At 37.6% G+C, this 22,461-nt stretch overlaps 1 long non-coding RNA gene across 2 annotated transcripts; it reads right to left on the reverse strand.

The window, feature by feature from the left end:
• Positions 1-14,291: 14,291 nt before the first annotated feature.
• On the reverse strand, positions 14,292-22,452 carry LOC136279565 (uncharacterized). 2 transcript variants are annotated; one of them, XR_010716921.1, is made up of 5 exons: positions 22,079-22,452; positions 21,297-21,436; positions 19,959-20,036; positions 19,023-19,133; positions 14,292-15,132 (listed from the first exon to the last, which is right to left on the reverse strand). It is a non-coding gene; the product is annotated as an uncharacterized lncRNA (long non-coding RNA). The 2 variants fall into 2 exon arrangements; XR_010716920.1 differs by lacking the exon at positions 14,292-15,132 and adding an exon at positions 16,572-17,720.
• Positions 22,453-22,461: the final 9 nt, after the last annotated feature.

Below are 22,461 nucleotides of genomic sequence, written 5' to 3' on the forward strand. Positions count from 1 at the left end.
TTTCTTCTGAGGTAGAAAAGGAGTTTGTATGTCCCTATAATTATTGTTATTATGAATTCACTCGATCTGCATTGACTTGCGAACTACCTTCACTTACGTTTGTTCTTATTTTTTATCGATGTTATTACTACCATGTCATATATATCTCTTTTTGCCCTAATATCAACACCTGGTTTCTGCCCCCTCGTACAGATATTTCTTAATGCCCTTCTAGGAGACTTTCAGACAGTTCACTGATCTTTTTCCCTAGGGTTCAGACCTTTCCTTTTCATCAATTAGTATTACTGCGAAAAGAAATTATATTTGTGTTACTATTAGGGCTTTAAGGGCTTGGTTGAATCATAAATTATTACTCAAAGTAATTGAATTCTTGTTAATGAAAAAGAAAATATGTCCACCTGTAGACCACCTGTCTAAGTTGTATTCTACTGCATGGTTTTGATTTCTTCATGTATTGCAAAAGTATCTAAACAAAGTTATTACAACAACTGTGCAGTTAAAGTTCATGTTTGCATTGTTGTCGCTCTAATAAAAAGAAGCCAGCAAAATTTCAATGTATTACTAAATTATTTAAGGGCGTGGGGCATTTCCAAATATTATTATGCAGCCACATCTGACCATCTCTTCTGTAAGGTATTATTAAGGCTTTATTTTGTCAAAAAATAATCGGTGAATTTTCTTGAGTCAAGAGGGAGAGGAGGGATGTCAATTCCAAGGATTGATTGCCGCCTTTTTATATAAAAACTAACTTCTAAGACTTCATCTCACGCCATGATTCTAGCACTGGTGAGCCATTCATGTTAGGCTACTTTCATTCTCTTAGTTTGAATGTGCAGTGAAACCAAATTAGAGCGGTAATAAACAGAGTGGACCCTTGGAATACCTCCCTAAGATGGAGTGCACTGGTATTGAGAAGGAAGTATTACGTACCCTGGCCAAATCCTCTTTGGCATGTACATTGTATATAGACATCATGCACTTACAAGATGGAGGTTTGTGGTCCATGGTTGTCGTGATGGCAAATCTAGAAAAACAATGTCTTTTTAAGTGCAGTACAAATAATTTAGCAGATACAGTCTTGAGCTCTTTTAAGGGCGCTATCAAGGACAATCGAGGCCTGTGGCCATCACGTATTCGCGTAGATCGTGGTGTGGAGAATGTTCTGATTTGTGACGAAATTGTTACCCACTGGGGGAAGGGATTATTGTTGCTTCATCCACAAATAATCAGGGGATAGAAAGGTTCTGGAGAGATGTCTTTAGATGTGTTTTTCACTTTTTTTATTTCACTTTCTATGCCATGGAACAGTCAGGAATTCTGGATGTCAAGAACCTTATCCACATATTTTCATTTTATTTGGTCTTTACTTCAAGAAGACGAAATCTAATATACTGTTAAATAGAGTCAAGGCATGAAGTGGCCTCTTTTTATTTTTCTTTTTCAATTATGTAAGACAAATGTTTGGTAGTAACATAACCGCCCTATTTTTACGGCAGTTGCTTGTTGCTTGGCTATTATTTCTTTGTCACAGTTTTAAGTAAATTTAAGGTAATATTAAAAAGAGATAAACATGTCATTTCAGTGATTCATCAAGTGTAATGTTGGATTAATTCTAAAATTATCAAAATACGAACTGCAAATTGTTGGCTTTGTCCCAGGTAGTTTTATATAAAAGGGCAGTAATCAATACTTTGAATTGGCATCCCTTCCGTCTCCCTCTTGACTCTAAAAAATTAAAAAATCGTTTTTTGACAAAATAAAGCGTAAATTATATCTTATAGAAGAGATGGTCACATGTGGCTGTATAATAATATTTGGAAATGCCCACGCCCTTAAGTAATTTAGTAATACGTTGAAATTTTGCTGGCTTGACCATTTTTCTTTTTATTAGAACAACACCAATGCAAACACGAATTTTAACTGCACAGTTGTAGTAATAACTTTGTTTAGATGCTTTTTCAATACGTGAAGGAATCAAAACCATGCAGTAGAATACTACTTAGACAAGTGGTCTAACACATTTCGCTCACAAATTCTAATTTACACGTTTTCTTTCTCATTAACAAGGATTCAGTTACCTTGAGTAATACTTTAAGATTCAACTGAGCCCTTCAAGCCCTAATAGTAACACAAATATAATTTCTTTTTCGCAGTGATACTAATTGATGAAAAGGAAAGGTCCGAACCTTAGGGAAAAGATCAGCGAACTGTCTGAAAGTCTCCTAGAAGGACCTTAAGAAATATCTGCACGAGGGGGCAGAAACCAGGCGTTGATATTAGGGCAAAAAGGGATATATATGTCATGGTGGTAATAACATCAGTAAGAATAAGAAAAAACGTAAGTGAAGGTAATTCGCAAGTCAATGCAGATCGAGTAAATTCATAATAACAATAATTGTAGAGACATCCAAACTCCTTTTCTACCTCAGAATAAACATTCTCCCGATCTTTTTATTTTATCTTATCCTGATAGTCAAGAGGTGATATATTCCAATTTTATCCAAGAACTGGACAGTCTTGCCAAGTAAATCGACGTGCAGCAGCAGTTCATTAAGAAGGTTCTCTCAGTCGTCTCCTCCACTTTTGCGGTGAATGCCTCCATTTATTTCCTTGAATCTCTCCAACACATATTTCAAAAATTTTTCTAGATCGTCAGCCATTTTAGAGTTGCTTGTTTAGATTGTTGAAGCTTGTTTCGTTTCCAGCAAACCAACACCAACATCAAGAAAGTTTAAGGAATCGAAGCTTATCGAAGTCGTTCAGATAGCCCGCCAAACGTAATGACCGCTGAAGAGGAACGTGTGACAAAGTCACGTGACTCTAGTCGAGTTTGCCCCAGGAAGATCAAATAGAATTTAGCAGTTTAAATAACATACAAAACGTAACTTTCGATAAAATTTAAAAGTTTAAATTTAAATGAATTAAAGTTCAAATTTAAATGAATTAAAAGGATTATAGGAATTTGTTTTTAAATTTAGATAGATTTTGGACACAAAGTTTAGATTTATAACAAAATAAGTTTAAATCAAACAAAAATATGAGGATTAAATATGGCTACATGTGGGCAGGTATAGCGGACTACAATTTGCCTTAAGGATCCCACATTCTTTTGTTTTCGATCCTTCTGATTTTCTTTTACAAGAAGAAAAAGAAGGCAAGTCTACCAGATCGAATGAGGACGAACCAAAGATTGGGGCGAACATTTGGAACATTTGGATCATTTCATATTTGCTTAGTTATACCCGTCAGAAAGGAAGAGAGATGCATCATCAAGATCACAATCGACGCGAGTTTCGGTCAACTTGCAAAAAGTCCAGTTTTGATGTCATCAAGGAAGCAATGTCTACTTTTGGATTTCCAGCTGAACCTAAAACAACCATTTTATCGAAATACAAAGATTTTTATGGAACAAAACAGCTAGAATATGAATACGATTAGCTGAAAAGTTCCGAAAACACGCGAGTGATTTTAGTCCCAAAGCGTTACAAGGTCACGTAAATGCCAGTAGAACTTGAAGATCTTGGAAACAAATGACGTGAGCTTGGTGATATAATACTAACCACACTTGTTTTTAGCAAGTTTATCAAAAACAGAGAAATTTGAAGAGATTTGTTGCATTCCTTCCCACTTTTGACAAGTCGACAGGGTGTCGATTATGCGATTATCCTGCCTGATGAGGATACATTTCTTGAAGTAATACGTGACACGGAAGAAACAAGTCGCGTTTACTTTATCCCTCCAAAATTTTATCTCAAAGGAGATCATGACATCATCGTGTCAAGCGTTGGGTTGGTTACCACCAGAGAGAAACATCTAAGAGTATGCATTTCCTAATTTCAAGGTAGGCCCGCAGTATCTCATTGCAAAATGTTTACTGTTTTGGTCCTTTTTCTCTCTCTAAAGGAAATTGCCCTCACTCCTCAATCTCACATTTGGACAGCTATACTGGAAACGCCAGGGCGTTGTGCCACGTGTTGACACCCTAGCGTGAAATTAAACAAATAAGGATATCAATCATTATTGTCAGAAAATGTCTTATAAAATCAAAAGTTTCAGTTGGTATATATATTTTTTGCCTTATTGAACGTCACTTCATTTCTCTGACTTTTTAATCCAATGATGTAGGCCTTCCATAAAATACTTTTTATTCAGCCTTCTCAACATTGTGTTACTGATTAGACAAATTTTGTCAAAGAGTAGGCTGGGTTGGTATGAAGGGTGCCAACCTCCCCCTTTCCCTTGATGTTTTTTTTATATGTGCGTCATCATGCACTGTGGTGCATTCTTAGGTTTTTGGAGGGAAAAACATTTTTTTTCATCAACTCACAACATAAACACCCCATGTGTGTTGGTGGCATTTGTGGTAACAAAATCAGGCTTATGCAAAGCCTCTAAAGTTTTGGGTTAGTTCCTGCCAGTCCCTCCTCAAATAGAGTTGTTTGTCTACAAGCTTTGCTGTTTGCATGCTGTTGAGTGGAGACAAAATATCATGCTGTCTATGCTTATGAAAAGTTGCTATTGTTATGTAGTGCTGTGTCATTTTCTAGTAATTAGGCTTGCAGCTGTAACAATTTAAGGGTAATTTTATGAAATCATCTTTTAATTTTGCAGGCGTCTTCTTGTTCCCAGACTGATCCCTTCAAAGTATCTTGAGGCTTTAGATGCTCACTTGTGATGGATGAATTATTTAACCTTACGGAAACTCTTTCAAAAGTTACACTTATAGAGCTAGCTTTTAATTTATGATTGTTAACACAACAAGCTGAGCTATGAGCGGGATACTAGTTTTAACAAATAGAAGGCATTCTATATCTTTGAGAGAACCTTAGATTATATTACCCTGTATTTAATGTAGTTTTTACATGATTTTCTCCATTGGATTTGCAGGTAGTTTGGAGTATTTTTTTTTGGTATAAATGAACCTGAATTCAAGATCGTGTTTATGGTCAACCCATTTCCATACTTATTTCATACGGAAATGAATCAGACTTGATTTGGTGACCTGTAAGGTTTTTTTTTCTGTTCTGGTCCTAATATAATTCAGTCCGAAGTTCCTTGCATTAGTTGCTTGGAATGCAGTGTCCTTTGAGTCTGTTCCTTCTTCCAACGAAAGATTTTGATCACAAGTGGGAAAGTAGATTGCACGCCAGCACCATGAGATAACTTTGAAGAAAGAGAGTTTTTCTATTATCTCTCTTCTATTAACTTCGAAATTTATTTGAATGTTTACTTCTGCATTTTTTGTGTTGCTTGTATGAGATTAAATTCAAGAATTTTGTACATACAATGTATTTAATTCTGCCACATGCAGATCTGTCTAATGTCTGGTTTAGTTTAAAATTAAAAGCCATATGCTAAAAAAGTCATTTCGAGATTTTTAGGTCGTGAAATGGCAGCGAGTTTATGTCAAATTTTGTAAATGAAACTTTACTTAAAACATTAGTTAGAAAGGTGTCAGAGATGTAAAGGGTATAAATAACAAATGAATTTACCACCTTCCAGCAGCAGTTTAACATGTATTGTAAAGGATTTGTTATATGGGAAAAGATTTCGTATTTAGAATCAAAAATGACATTTTTATTTCGAGAGCAGGGAAAGAAAGCCAACTGTAGAACTGCAAGAATTCAGTATGATGTTTTTGCTGCCCTAAATCCTTAAGTTTACCAGTTTCTTAGGGAAAAACTATTTTCAGTGGCCAAACCCTCCTTAAGTATAGAGTGATATGTCTCCTAATACAAGAATGCTACTGTGTCATTGGGTTGCTTGGTATAAAGCAGATTCCTAGTTCCTTGTTGGGCTATAACAGGCCAAAAAGGGTTCTTTTTCTCCCCAACTTCCTAGATATTTTACAAAAAAAAGTTGAAAGACGTACGAAATGGGGAAATTATCCCCAGACATGCAGTATAGCAGACAGCAAATTGTTACTCCCAAATTCTTGAGTAATTCTCTATGATAATGACGAATTGTCTGTTACAGTTTGTTGTAATTTTCTCGGATGAGTGTCAGCATTTCTTGGTTATCATATAACCGCATTCCAGTATCTTACCCCTTTAACTCGCAAAGGGCGTTGTTAGGCATACTTTCTAATGGACCGTCACGTAGTCCACTGTCCGCACCAGTGCTGGTAAATTAATCATGTGACTGAATTAATTTAGAACTACCCGCACCCAAAGCGTTATTTTCCCAACCAACCAATTTTCACCTAGGCTGAGTTGACTTCCAAGCGAGGTAGCGTTTGCGTAAATCACAGGTTGAGTTCAATATTTCTTCAGCTTTTAATCATGTCTTCAAGTGATTGGTTCACCGGCAAAGTTATAGTCATTCGTTTTGGAGGTATTTAGTGGTGGAAACCAGTGGCGATAATAAGCAAGAAGTTACATGTGCTTCAGTGATCAAAGGTATTCGATTGAGAAATTACGATTTTTATATGTTTCAAGACCTATTCGATGCTACTTTCAGATAGAAAGTCCTCTTGATATCTCCAAATGTGTCGGTTGTCGTTTACGCTAGTTATCGTGAGAAAACATGCAAATTTGAAATCTCAGATTGCGGCGTTTATGACGCCTTACAAAGGGGCTGAGTTTGCAACGTTTGCTTGGGCTGGAAACTCGCGTAAAGCACTTCTTCTTTGTCAACTCAAGATTACTTCTTCCGAAGAAGTTAATTCAATTAGGGATGTATCTAATTTTGTTAAACTTTCTCGATTTGATGAACGTTAAAAGTGTGTGCTGTCCCTAGACTGCAACATCTGTGCCTTTGTTGCATGGCATATCTTTACAGCTGTGAGATGGTACCTTGAACAACAAGGTACTATGAATTGTGTACGTTTCGGTCCACTTGTCCGAATAGCTGATGGATTATCCGTTGTATGCAAACACTTTTAATTAAAGGGTCGTGGAATTTCGTTCAGTTGAAATGTGTAGTAATCCACGCATAAGAAATGTGTTTAAAATTCAAATTTGTATCTCATTTTTAATATACACTTGTGGAGGATGACTCGTTCGTTAAAAATCTGGATTTATTTTCCATAATAAGAAAGGCACCTCTAAAGTAGATGGCGTAGCAAATAAACTTCTGGGTTGCGTGACAAACTTTGATGGTCTGCGCGTGGATTTAGAGTGCCCGTTTTTCCAACCTCGATGCAGCAAGGTCATTTGTTTTTGTTGTGAACGATCGCTTTAGTTTAAATAGCGCCTCTGATTAGTCAGTTATTTTTACCTTGCAGCGTTGTCTCCAACTGGCTTCTGCGTTTTCTCTGGTGAGTTTGGTGAGCTTGTCAAAATAATTGTGTCTAAAATAATACTTTAAGTTTTAATCTGGTACGGAATCAGATGAAACCATTAATTTAGTAGATTCCGAGGCAGTAAACGCTTGTGGTTCGGTTGTTGCTAAAGAGGAACACGAAATCCTTGCGAGGATTCCAAGGAAGGCGAAAATGTTGATCCACCACGTTTTCATTCATGCATGAATTTTTTTAATTAAAGTTTGCCATCCTTGTTAAATAGGACCAAGGATCAGTTGAAGTTTCCTGCCCGCGGGGAGGAGCTTGCGCTCGAAAGAGTGGTTGAGGTTGTTGTTGCAAAGCATATACAATATTTGAATTTTAGGCCTCGCGGATCAGAGTATGCACGTGAGCTAAGGAAAATTTCAGACATGCACAGAATAGACCCTTTCCTGTGTCTACTTCTTTTCTTAAAGCTCTTAACACTTTTCCGTTGAATATCTTATCAAAACACAGTCTCTGGTATTTTAACACTGGGAAGACTGCGACGAAGTTGAAGATTCTACCGTTTTATTTTTTTTCTTTTCATCGACTAAGTGGTAGAAATGCTAATTTTTCGTACTGTTTGGCCGTTCATTGCGCATGGTGTTTATTATTTGGAATTTTGAAACGGAAAAGTTTGAGTTGGCATTGTGTTTTCAAGGCAAACTGAGTTTTGGAGTCCATTGTTGGTCGTTTGAAAGAAGTTTTCATTTTTTTTGGCGCGCGCTCAGATACCATGGATGAGTGAAATATATCGACTGATGTAATGTACTTAGAGAAGTTCGAAAGTACAGCAAGCGCACGATGCACGAGGTGAGACTATATTAAATTAAGTTATCTTAACCGGTAAAATTTCCGCACGGCTCCATACTATTGTAAAACAAATCTGTTTTTCCAATGGAAATATATTGCTTTTGTCATTGTTTTCCCTATCCAATAACTGAATGCATAATGTAGTTTGAGGCTGTGCGAAAATTTTACCTCTTAACCCCTATCTTGGGGTGTGTTGGTGGTAAAGGGTCAGTTAACCTACTTTCAATATCGTCCACTCGAGATCGAGAGTGAACTCCGGTTTAATCGTCAACAGGAACCAACAACAATTTATCAATCACTTCTCGGGTACTCGTTGGTACTTATTACGGATTACGGAGATGATGTTTGACTGATAAAGATTGTCAAATTAACGCCTGTTACTTTTGGGAGCTTTGAATGTGGAGGATTGACCAATACAGTGATTCTTTTTTGATCACACTGCATATTAAATAATTAGTAAAGGTCCAGGTAAAGTTAGGTTGTTGAAGTGGCCATTACAAATTGTCTGTATATGTCAAAAAAAAATTTCATTGATGTAGATATATTTAAGAACAAGTCTCTGTAAGAATCAAATATATTGGGAAATGAAAATTTCGACCCCCTTTCAAATTTTGCATGCAGTTAGGCACTCAGGGGGATGCACAAAAATGCCCTCTTTAAAGGTCGCAGCACTCTTGTTGCCATGGTAATAACGGCTGCTTCTTCGAGGCCTGGGGTCTCATTTTCATACAAAAACGTCGCAATGAAAGAGTGAAATGTTTACTTCTCTATCTCAAGCTAAATACAACCTTACAAATTGGCACTTCTACCATTCATAGTGACATCATTCATCTTCACTTTGATATATTTAATTTTCCCTGGGGATGAATGTGAACACACCAATAGATTATTCATCTCGGTACAGTTTCGGTCATTTTTGCTGTCGGGTAAAACTGGGAAAACGTGTATCTGAATTTCTCCAAAAGTACAGCGATTCTGGAACTGTAACTACCCACTTAGCTGGTTATAATATCCTAGTTTTTAAGAGGCTCTCCGCGTAAGAACAGATAAGGCAAATTTCAGCACTGCACCGATTTCCCTAAGTTTTTCACTGGAAGTCAACAATATTATCCCATGTACAAATATCACATTTATTTTGATTAAATTTATTTATTTTATTTTTCACAAGACAATTTTAAAGGTCACCCCAAAACTGCTCAATTTGTCTACTGTGACCCCTATAATTAAGCTATAAATATCGAGCACTGCCAAATCCTTATTTCCCAATCTAGAAAGCTGATTATTTTACATATTTAGGAATGACTTTATTTCAATACTTCAAAGGTAAAACGATTGCATTCTGTAAAATTTTCACCGAGTTATGAAACTTTCAAAATACCTTATCGTGAGCATTGAAATTTGTGAGGAGTGAGGTACATGCGGTTGAAAGCTATTTTCTCTTACGTGGGACCTGATCTAGAGTCAAGTCTATTGCAGCTTAAAAGTACTCAGATAGAGCAAATTAAACATAGAATAAAACTTTTGGGCACTCCACATCCTGCGCCGTAGAGAGCTTTGTGAATTTCATAAATATCCGACGTCTTGATCGAAACCAACGATAACGCAGTCCCACAAGCCGACAGGTTTGTAAAGCTTAACAGCCCTAAAAGGCTTAAAGGTGCAGGAAAAATTATGTGATGGAGTATCAAGATCGATATTAATCATCATTTTGGCCTTTTTTTAACGAAATTAAAATACTTTTTAATTCCTATATGCAAATTAACTGCAGCCGATCGTGTTTATACGATACACGTTACAAACAGTTTCCGTAACAACATTTAGCCATTCAAAGAAGTGTTTTTAAGCATGTGGAAACTCAATTGTTGTATCCTTTCTTCAATGCATTGCGTAAAATTTCAAGAGCCATTTTCTTTGAACACAATGCGCTAACGGAATCCAGTTTGTTTTGATAAATAAAGTTGTTCATTTCGCTCAAGTGTTTTTATCTCGATAAAACACGGTCCGACAGTTTATTAATATCGGGACCGAGAACCACCTTAAAATCAAATAATAAATAATGAGCGGTTGGTTTGTACATCAGAAATAAGTATCATATCACGTTTACGCCGTTGTATTTGAGATACAGGTTTGCTGAAGAACAAACAAGGAGGGAGAGCTTTCTTGCGGTCAATAAATTATGCAAATTAGCTACAAAAAGTTATGTAATATGTAATTTAGGTCATTTTTTTGGCGTTTTCTTGATGACAAAGAATTGTGAGTGTGTGTGTGTGTTTTTTTTTCTTTTTTTCATGGTAGGAATTTTTTCCGTATTGTATTTTTATGACCATTTTCATTTTCTATGAGGCGCTAAAAAAGAGCCGTGTGGTTCTGTTTCACCTAATTAAATTACTGATTAATTTTGATAAAGAAATTCGACGGCAGCTACATTTCCTTTCCTTTCATTTCCTTTTTTTGCTTTAAGCTTACTAAAGTTAAAACTTTTTAACTTTTCTGTGTGGCATTTCTATTTTTTTCGAAAGAACATTTGGCATACTTGTTTATTTCTTCCTAATTTAATTAAAATCTGTCGGGAGCAAAACGATTTGTCGGCAAGATTTTCAGACAAATCCGAGACAGTGTTTCTTGGGACATCTACTTTGTTAGCTCTAAAAATGCCTGCTGTCCCCCCAAATTGTTCTCTTTACGAAATACTGCAAAGTCGGTTCTAGTGGGGAGGAAGTAGAGTATGTTTTGCTCTCCGAGTGTAACGCAGATATATCCGCCCATTTGGCTAGCTGCTACTTGTCAAAATACAGCGAAGTTACAGAAGCCAAGTTAATCATGGCGAGAGCGGGAATTCAGCATTTGCCGAGAAGTCAGCTTGAGGGAATGACCATCTGCCCGAGGCACAGACACTTACTAGGAAAATTCTAACGAGGTCCAAGATCGTGCCAATACCCCCTGCCATACTGGGAAAGTTACAAGTGTGGCGGGCAGCCACGTCATAACCTTCCAAATAGCTGACGAAATAGACTTATATTTAAAGAAATCGCCGCTGTAAGATCACGTAAGTATCAATAACCTTGTGGCTCTCTCTAGTTCTGTTTCCTCAATTGTCAATACTCCTATAAGTTTTTGTTGTTGTTGGTCACATGTCCATTTCCCTTAGTTAATTATTGGTGTCGCAATCGTAAATACAAAAATGCGTTTTTTATCATCAACCAAGGAAGTTTCTTAAATTCTTTTATGCTATTGCTACACTAAGACTACTGGACAGCCTGGTTGGTGGCAATGAAGGACACAGATATAGTCCTGAGCGGTGAATCTGCATCTCCTCCCAATGCCTCGCACGATGTCACCCCTCTTTCACTCATCTCTACGGTTCGAAAACACTTTTCCTTTATCTCACACCCACAACGACAACTGTTACGCACGATAGAGACTATAGGCCTCCTAGATGTGTTTGAAACGCCTGGCATTTCCATTACAAATGATTTAGGCTAAGCTAGACGATGACGATGACAATGACGATGATGAAGACGACCAATTATTTATCAGTTGTATTGATGCAATTTTATAGCTATTTACACTACCTCCCAAAAGAAGCATTCTGAGCGACTGTTGGGTTTGGGATGGCAGAGTTCTACCAAAGGTTCAGTCAACCAGGTGCCTGAGGAGAAGATACATCATCGTGTTCGCATTGATATGACCAAAGTCGATCATTTCGTCGAGTTCATTAATCGCCCATACTTTTATCAAGACGTGTCTTACGGAACTAAATTCCTTAAGCTAGACAGTGGCGAAACCATCGAGATGCGGAACGTGGTGCGTACCGTGACGCGGTCTACGATGATTAGCCAGTACATACAGTTCTGTCAGGAGGAGAAGTTGTAACCTCTCATTCGCACCACTTTATTCAATATCCTAGAAGTCAGACAAGCTTCACAGAGAAAGTCGTTACAAGGCCTCGACAATACTGCTGCCGATGGCTCTGCTGTTTCCAGAAAATTGAAGTGATTGTCGATGATCTAGAGAAAGGAGGAATGAATAGGCAATATTGCGATGAGGTTAAGGAAAGGCTTAAGAGTGGAAAACGCTCCTTAAAGACCAATTATCGCGTTCACTGCAATACAGAGAAAGCTTTATGTCCTGATCATTGCCGCAAGTTCGCTTTAAGTGACGAAGAAGATCCCGACTTCCAGGAGAAATGCTCACATCAACACACAGAAAACTGTAAGGAGTGTCAAAATCTGCGAAATGTCTTAGATGAAGTCGAAGACAAAGTTCGAGGTCCATTTTGGATCCCTTACGGCAGTGAACAATTAGCCAACTAGTTGGCTTGTTAGCTCAATTGGTAGAGCGCTGCACCGGTATCGCAGAGGTCATGGGTTCAAATCCCGTACGGGCCTGAAATTTTTTTCAGGTCCTATTTACAACTACTCGTTTCAGTAGTGTTCTTAGCTGCGAGGATCTCTTAATTTCATCTCCACGGCGTTAATCATGCGAACCAACTAGCTCACAATCTAAAAAACTTTCTTAAATAGTAAGACGAAATTTTTCCCCAAGTAGGTGTCAATTATTTTCCTGAAGAAAAACGGCAAAAGAGGTCTGAAAAGATTATGCACAAGATGAAAACACTTCCGCGAAATGAACAACTTAGTTGTCAAAAAAAACTGGATTCCCTTAGCGCATTGTGTTCAAAGGAAATGGCTCTTGAAATTTTACGTAAAGTTGTCAAGAAAGAATACAACAGATGAGTTTCACATTTATAGGAACACTTCTTTGAACGGCTAAATGTTGTTACGGAAACTATTTTTGACGCGTATTATAACACGAACGCATGAAGTTAATTTGCATATAGGAATTATTAATGAAGTATTTTTCCGGAAAATTTTTGCGGCACCTTCAAGTATTTTAGGGCTCTTACGCTTTAGAAACCTGTCTGCAGGTCAGACCGCCTTATCGTTAGTTTCAATCAAGATGGCGAATACTTATGAAATTCGCCGAGCTCTCTACGGTGCAGGATGAGGAGTGCCCAAAAGTTTTATTTTATCTTTAACTTGCTGTTTCTAAGTACTTTTAAGCTGCAATAGACTTGACTCTAGATCAGGTCCCACGTAAGAGAAAATAGCTTTCAACCGCACTTACCTCACTCCTCACAAATTTCAATGCTCACGATAAGGTATTTTGAAAGTTTCATAACTCGGTAAAAATTTTATAGAATGCAATCATTTTACCTTTAAAGTATTAAAATAAAGTCATTCCTAAATATATAAAATAATCAGCTTTCTAGATTGGGAAATAAGGATTTGGTAGCGCTCGATATTTATAGCTTAATAATAGGGGTCACAGAAGGCAAATTGGGCAGTTTTTGGGTGACCTTTAAAATTGTCGCATAAAAAATAAAAAGAATGAAAATAATCAAAATAAATGTGATATTTGTACATGGGATAGAATTTTCGACTTTCACTGAAAAAAAGGTCAAAATCAGATATTGCATAATTTGGCGATGTTTACATCTCATGCTCTCAACAACAAATGTTTCAGACAAATAACGCATGCACGGCTTTGAAAGAATGTTATCTTATGAGCAATATTCTGAAGAGAAATCTCGCCTCTGGTTGTTATATTTAAAAAAAAATTGATCAAACTTCATAGAGGACTACTCGACGTAACTACAAACATATACCTCAAATCGTGTGCATATCATCCAGATTCCGAGTGCTGTACCTTCTTTCATGGGAATTTGAGCGATCCGAAGTCCTCTGACGATACACTGTTATACTTGTATGTCATTTGAAACATGTTGAAGTCGACTGATCTACACGAAACTATCCTCACACCGGTCATTTGTCATAAACATGTACGTTGTCACGATTGGTGTTACCCAGCAGAAAGGATTAGGCTGAATGCAAAGCGCGTTGCAAAATACAAAAAAAAGAAACCAGAAAGATTCCTTTCAAAGGTTTTAAAACACCCCTACTGTCATATGGAAATCTTTTACACTGGGTTTATGCCATCCTGATTCAGTATAAGCTTTCGCGCAATTTTACAGTTATCAAGAGAGATTGGTGACAATGGAAGACTACTTCGAGAGCCGAAATATAACCTTCCATCATTTGGCAACACAATAATCGACTCAAGGTCTCTCCCACTGGCATACAGTCACTACATGTATTTCATGAAATACACTCCATGTATTTCATAAACGAGGTAAACTTTCCATCGCATTTCATACTATACAGCTGCTTAGCTTAGTTAATTGTAACATTACCATAGCAAAATAAAAATATTGTGTTTTTCGATTTGTGCAAAAACAAATTAAAGCTGTTAAAGATTACGAACGACTGCATATGTTGCGTTCCTCAATCATTAAAAAACGCTCACATAATCACTAACCTACAACTCTTCTCTCATTTTTAAAGACAGTACATATAGTTGTCTGCATTAAAAAACTTAGAGTACTTAGTTTATCTAAAATACTCCAACTGTATTTTGAAGAACTTCACTCTTGAGCCGACCTACGATCAATTCCAAGCCTAACATTTTCCTCCATATATGAGTCTGTCCTCCAATAGGTCCAATTAAATGCATGTGTAATATTCAGCTAAATACACATTAAAAATGTTGTGCGATGTTGCAAAAAGGCTATTGATAAAATTGTGTAGATCAGGGTTAAATTAGTCACCAGATTCTTACAGTAAATAACCAACTGGAATTTCTCAGTTATCTCTATTTTCCATCTAGTGGCCATCTTATTTTGAACTAACTGACAAGTTTTGTTATGAGCCATATCTTGAGATATTATTATTCAAAACAATACTCTTCTCCTAAGTCTCTCCGCTGTACCACCTTGTGGACTAATGCATTAAACAAAGTCTTATAGTCTGCAGCTTCCCCATTGTTTGCTTTCCACAGTTTCAGCATATGAAATCCCCTTTGAGACAAATCTGATGGGTCTCTTCAATTCCTTCTGTCTTCTTCCTCAATTCCAGGTATTCGACGTGCCAGTTGATCCCACCCGCCACCAATAGCTTTGCCAAGTGTTTGAAGGTCTTCACAAGTTATCACTCCCTCTTGAATATATAAACAAATGGAGAGTTAATTATTTTAAGATTATACCAGCTCACTGCTCACAGCTTACTGTGACTCAGTATCAGTTTCAAAATCATTCGTTGCGAGTATTTTTTTAGGGGGAGGGGGGGTGAGAGAAAAGGCTTCTTTTTCTGTCATGGCGGAGATTTTCCATCAGATGTTGTGGAGGCATGGAAGCCAAGTGGTTAGGATATGGTGGTCCTGGGAACAAGCCCACCACCCTGCCACTCACTGGATCGTTCTTAATGGTTCCCTGAGTTCAACTTCTTGGCTGTGCTTTGTAAATAGCCAGCTGCGGCCTGCCTCTGGCCAGTTAGGATTTTTACATCCCGTGTTTATTTACAATGTTTGGGACCAGATTGTCCGTATTTATCCTGAGATGAGCCTTGCTGGGGGAGACTGGTCAATTTTAAGAGTGTGTCCACGAGAGCACCAAGCAATCCAACCATATGCCATCTCACCGATTTCAGTGAAACTTTGCCAGTTTTAAGGGTCTACCCCAAAACTCAAAACGACAAACCGGTTTCTATTTTGGTTTTTTTCGGGGAGACATAGACCACCCCCCGTTTTCTTAGTTTTCACCGGGGAAATCGCTTCAAAATAAGTAAAATATATGAAGCTCTCACTGCGATAGTATTTAACCGATTACTCTGAGAGTTTGCATACATATTATTACATCTTTAGCATACGTCCGACACAAGTATCAGTCAATTTGATCGACGGCTTGTTAATCAACAGAGGCAAATAGATGACTTTGTTTTTAGACTTTTCGATTCATCCGAATATTTGACATCTTTGAGGTGAAATATCTCCCCTTGCTAGAGAGCTACAACACTAATTTTAATTCCCCTTCAGAATCCATCATTTCACCTCTGAAAACCATCAAAAAATCTTTGGGCAATACCGTATTTTTGTCTTGGATGCCTTTTAAAATCTGCGACTGTGACAAGCTTCTCTCAACTACACCTGTCACGCAATTCTGGCTCTTGGCGGTCACTTAGCCAAATAAACCTACATTTTATAGCTCGTTATACAAGCTGATCGATTAAGAAAACTAGGAAATGTGAAAAACTTTCGAGATTTCTTGTAGGAATGGAAAATTTCACGTTTAAAGAGATGCATGTTGGCGAGATGTTGATTGGAAAATCGTAGCGTTTCTTTCATCTGTTGTATTTTGTATTTCGGAGATTTACTAAAATTAGCAAATATGGCTTTTGTAGGGAACAAGACATTCATTAGTCTATGATTTGAATGCTTTTTATCATTATCACACAGTTTACAACGTGGAAACTGTAACAGGAGAGGAGATTTTAAAGTCACATGTCGCGTGCTTGCTGACGCACAAGTTCCCGTGTCTAACAACTTCGGCTTTTCCAGACCGTGGATGACGAGAAACTCTACCCTCCTCATTTGAAAGGAACTATCAATAGCCCCATGGAATTCATTAACTGCGCCATGGTTACAGACTGAAAATGTTGATTCCTCTTCCCACCATCAAAAAATTCCGCGCAGAAATAGTATATATAGCAGAAAAAGAGAAGTAAAAATTGTTTACCATTTTTTCCAAGGTAACACTTCTAGAAGGTTCTTAAACTTTCTATTGTTTCATTTGCCTGTTTTTTGACTGTAAATATCGTCTGCATTTGCCAGTTTTTTGCTAAATGTCATGACCTTTCCCGCGTACACGTGCCAGCCAGTTGGTACCCAGAACTCTTTCGAGTTTCATTGCGTGGCGTTGGGCTTAGGTGTGTAGGTCTCGCTCAAAAGATATCTGCACGCTGGAAAAGTCTAAGCAACACGGGTTCCTATGTTTCTCCTTTTTCTTTGTTCGTATTTTTAGTCTCTTTCTTGCATTATTATACATGTATGTTTTTTTTATTCCCTCAGGGCATTCCTCAGAGGTAGGCTATGAAAGAACCCCTGTCATTAATAACTCTATTTCTCAAGAGGATGTGTTTTTATTTGCTCTCTACTGCCATTCTGAGAACATGAAACTAAGTCCCGAAACGTTTTCTGTTTCGTGATTCCCAAAAACTGTGTTCGCGACAACATAAATTGAGAAATCAATTTAGCCGCAAAAGGCAAATCCATGCAAGGTAGCGTTCTAAGATGGTAAACTAGAGAAGTTACATGGACAAGTATGTAATGTGTTGAGGGGTCAAATGTTTACACGAAATCTGTAATCCTCAAGCGGAGAACTCGTATATGTAACGGCCGAAAAATGTCACGCATTTAAGGTTACGCGTACTGTAACTGTTATCAAAATGAATGAGTAAGAAGGGCAAGAAGAATGCTTATCTGAACATTAGTTTTCCTAAGTGGTGATTTGTGACTGAGATGAACTTTATATCATATGCCAGGGATACGCAGATACCGTATAGGCGCTTACATAAATAGAGGCGGGCGATCCGCCCTCTGACTTTCGAACTGCGACAAGTTTAAAGCGCAGACCAACTGGCACAGTTTGGAGCACATCAGAAACCTTCAGCAAACTAATCGTAGACGCGGTTGGTTATCAGCAACGTGCACAGATCTCTGAACCCGGGTCATCGCGAGAACTATACCCAATCTGTCACAGGCAGAACAAGAAAAAGAGATATTCTTGTTAAGAGGAAGAATTTATTTTAAAAGACGTTTCATTCATTTACTGGTATCTAAAAGCACCTTAACATGAGCAAACATAAAGTGAAGCTGACGAAAAAAATCCACCTTTGATGAGATCAAGAGGAAATGGACGGAGGGTTGCCATTCTGTGGGGGCAACCTCAGGGAAAATTCTGGCGAACAATCTTAATTAGCCAGGTGGACTATGGATGGGCTCTTTGGAAACTCAAAAAGCAAAGAATTATCTCCTTGACGTGTGCTGGACAGGGGAGGAAACTAGTGAGGCAACCACCCCTAACGTGGCTTCCCAAATATCCAGTTTAGAGACAACACCGGTCAGAAATGTTGTCTAAGACTGACTGGTTGATAGAGCAGCAAATCGCTCGATACTTCAGCCGGTTATCTGCCCTAACATAATTGGTTCATTGAAGAGGTTCTCCTTTGTAAGTATGAATGAGGACAAAGAGGCCGATGTATAACGAGCTATAAAATGTAGGTTTATTTGGTCAAGTGACCGCCTAGAGCCAGAATTGCGTGACAGTTGTGGTTGAGAGAAGCTTGTCACAGTTGCAGATTTTAAAAGGCATCCAAGACAAATACGGTAGTACCCGAAGACTTTTTTGATGGTTTTCAGAGATTAAATGATGGATTCTAAAGGGGAATGAAAATTAGTGTTGTAGCTTTCTAGTAAGGGGAGATATTTCACCTCAAAGATGTCAAATATCTGGATGAATCGAAAAGTCTACAAACACACCGTCTATTATTTGCCTCTGTTGATTGACAAGCCGTCAATCAAATTGACTGATACTTGCGTCGAGGATGCAATAATATGTATGCAAACTCTCAAAGTAATCGATTGAATACCATTGTAGTGAGAGCTTCATACATTTTACCTATTTTGAAGCAATGTCCGTAGTGAAAACCAAGAAAAACCAGTGGGGTGGGTTTTTGTGAGATGGCATGTAACACGACTACCTGGTGCTCTTGTGGACACACCCTTCAAAGTAACTATACAAATACATATCCACACACATATTCCTCCAGTATAATATGTTGAATCAAACTGATCGCAATTGATTTATGTTTTGACAGCTAATGGGGGGTATAACTGATGGTGAGTCAGTAACAATTCATGACAAAAAAACTATTTTGGGAGAGAGATTGAAGGTTCTTCGAGTCTGTAAAGAAATTTTACATGATTGATCCTTAAAATATCATGCTATTGGATAGTTAATCAACTTGAAATCTAATTTTCCTTTTGTTCTTACCCTTAAACTTCCTTGTCTCACTAGTGTTTGATACCCCAGAAGTTCCAGGTTCTTCAATAGGATCAAATCCAGGTTTTTTGGCAGTTGAGCCACTTTCCTCCTTTTGCTTAACTTCAGTGGAAGCAGAAGTTAGTATGTAAGTAAGAGAGATGAAAAGGCTAGGGTAAAAATGTAATATCTCATTTTTGTGTTTGCATTTCCTCCTGCTCACTAGTTTGTCTGAAGAACTAAATTTTAAGAAGTTTTGCCTGCAGAACAGGCATAATTAGTTGCATTTTTCTGGCAAATTAAGATAAGTGCTAGGTGAGTATAATATAATAACGCCTTCCTTTGACTTTATACTCGCCTCATGTTTGCCTCAATTCTACTGAAAAAGGCAAAATAATTTATACCTATTTTTCAGGCTAAAATATGGATCCTGGCATAGCAAAGTCAGACAATTAGTGGTTCATTTGGATCTACTGAGATACAATTTACCCAGTAACTGCCATTAGCTACAAACAGCAGGCTCTTCTGGTCAGCAGCAATATATTTTCTCTAACACACTTATGTGGTGGCCTAAGTTATTTGTATTCTCCATTAGCATGATTACCATCAATATACAATTTGTCATAATGTTTATCTTTGTTTAATACTGTATAACTTCCAAACTTATTACTTATATAACTACTAACATCTTATAGTTCATTTTACAAACTATTTCAATTAAAAGAAACATGCTTGTTTCAGGTTCATACAACCTTATTGTGACTACCCAGTTGATTCTGAGATAAATATCTTAAAATATTCACAGAGCTATTAAAATTAAGAAGGCCTTCAAGCACTATTCTGTTCAAGAATAATTCTCTTTTGACAACTTACTTCACAATTATATTGACTTAAACCTTTTCTCTGTTTCCAGGAAACAAAAATTGGCAAATGAAAAGTCTCTGGTACCTTCTTTATGCTTTTGAGAGGGCGACTGAATGTCTTCTTAAGCTGGGTTGTCTGTCCCTCCTGGATTCTCTTTGACTTCTGTCAAAAGAAGAACCTTTCATAGTTAGAATTGCTTCTACAAATTTTTATGTTTAAATATAAGTGACTCTTACAGTGACAGTAACACAGCCTCTTGCATTACTTGGATTGGTAATTAAATGTTGAAGCTTAAAATTTGTTTAGTTTGAGAGGCAAAATTTGGGCATGAGAGGCCAATTCGTAGGTAGATGTATTTTAAACAATTCCAAGTTATGTGTTCACCTTTAAAAAACAAAAATCCATGGCTACATACAGACTAGCAACTTAGTTTGTACTTTCTCTGAATTTGGAAGCTATAAGATCATGCAGTGGTGCATGTTTTTAAGATATTTCATTATATAAAGGTCTAATATATACATTTAGCCAAGCTTAAAAGCGGAGCTCGCTTTTTTTTTCCCACACATCTCAAGGGCACAATGCCTTGCCCCAGCCAGGACTAGAACCCAGGTCGTCCAACTCAGAGCCCAGCACACTGACCACTGGACTACTGAACAAAGCTGTGGCGTTGGCGTGCCTGCAGGACAGTTGACCACGCATGTTAAAAGTAGCACCTTGTACAGTCGTACATCCAAATTTATTCGGCTTGATGGGTTACTACTATTTTGTATAATTATGAGGCTATGCTCTGCGAGATCTGCTATAAACATTCAAATTTCACATTTTTTGCAAGAGATTAGTGGCTAGTCACTTATAACTTCTTGGATTTTCATTGAGAGCTTGAAACAAAAACGTGTTCTTGGCCAACAGTGGGAACTAGCTGGTCACTAGCAAAATTTTCCTGTGAAAGGTCTTTAGCATATCTAAAAGAATTGATAGAGAACTCAGCAATGCATTTGAACTGCAGGATAAAGACATCAACACAAATAAAACAATCCTCACAGTGTGGTAAACAGACCAAAATATTAAACCTCAGGTCCCTAAGAGTGATTTAATCTATAGCATTTAATTTCTTCTTACAACATCACCCCTAAACCAAACATTAAGGTCAAGAGAACAAAGGAAATGATCAACAACTAAAGGAGCTCTTGATTGTTAAACAAATTCTCCTTGTCTCTACTTTCAGAAATGTACAGAGAACAGTATGGAGAATATGCAGATTGATTTTAGGGTGTACTAAATTACAGTGTAAGGTTAAACAGATATGAGTAGAGAAGTTAATGTGACTGCATGCTAAAATGATTGCCTGTTCAGATATGAAGGGAAGGCCTGGCCAGTCACAGACCACTTCATGTCACCTATCAAATAAAATAACTCATTTACCTCATTTTGACTGTAGCCACACTGGGAGTTTCCTTTATGAGTTTTAATTCCAGTTTGGCATTGTAGCCAATTTCTCTTAACCCTCTCTCTAATGCATCTTTAACTTTTCCATCCTCAAAGTCTTTTTTAAGAACAGGTCTCTGTAAGAATCAAACATCTTGGGAAATGAAAATTTTCAACCCCCCTTCAAATTTTGCATGCAGTTAGGCGCTCAGGGGGGGATACACAAACATGCCCTTTTTAAGAGAGTGTCTCTGTAAGAGCGGTCCGGTCGATTTTGCTTGAGACACAGATTTCGCTCGTTTCTCGTGTGTTGTAAGACATTCATGTACCTATACTAAAACCACAATCAGTTTGATCGGATCTCTTTATTTTTCAGAGTTTTACGGAAATTAAATTTCCCTCGAGCGAAGGCTTGTCGTGACACTTTTCAAGACTTTAATTTCATACAACTTTTGAGGACAATTTACAAGAAACTACGGAACTCAGCAAAAAACAAATACCACAGCCATGTATATTAACTCTGTCTTATCTATCGAGGCGACTTTCGTAACCATCACGTGTCAATCAAGGAAACAGGAAGACTTGAACGACACCTTATCGGTTCACCTAAATCACACACGCCAAAACCGATCAAATTCAAGGTAAATTTTTGAAAAAGTGAGGCGTTCTTTACTGATCCAACTAACATAGCTAGGAAGTAAGTGCCATAGAAAAGGTAACTACAGAAAAAAACTTTGCGGCCCGACCTTTACGAGAACTTTATAACTCCGTGAACCTACCTAATTTTCGGCAATCTCCAAGTTTGGCCGCCATTTTGAGGGACTTGTCAACATGAAGCGTAACCGATATAAATCAAGCAGGTAGATTTAAAACCGTCAGAAACACATACGAAAGCAATTCAAATGAACTTTACTTTCAATTCAAGCGGCAAAATTTAAAATTGTTCGTTAAACTTACCATCCCCATGCGACCATTTCTTCCAACAATTCAAACACTACAACTTTCTGAATTCCCCTCGTCGATTCCACCGCAAGAAATAGCCTGTGCCACCCAAGCTTCGACTCGAATGTGAAGTACGAATCAAACAACATAACTGCTTCATCTTCGCGGCAATATCACGCTGGTATTTTGATTTTCTGATCGACAAGAACGGTGATCAGAA

The sequence above is a fragment of the Pocillopora verrucosa genome, chromosome 1, assembly GCF_036669915.1.
Source record: "Pocillopora verrucosa isolate sample1 chromosome 1, ASM3666991v2, whole genome shotgun sequence".
NCBI lineage: Eukaryota > Metazoa > Cnidaria > Anthozoa > Scleractinia > Pocilloporidae > Pocillopora > Pocillopora verrucosa.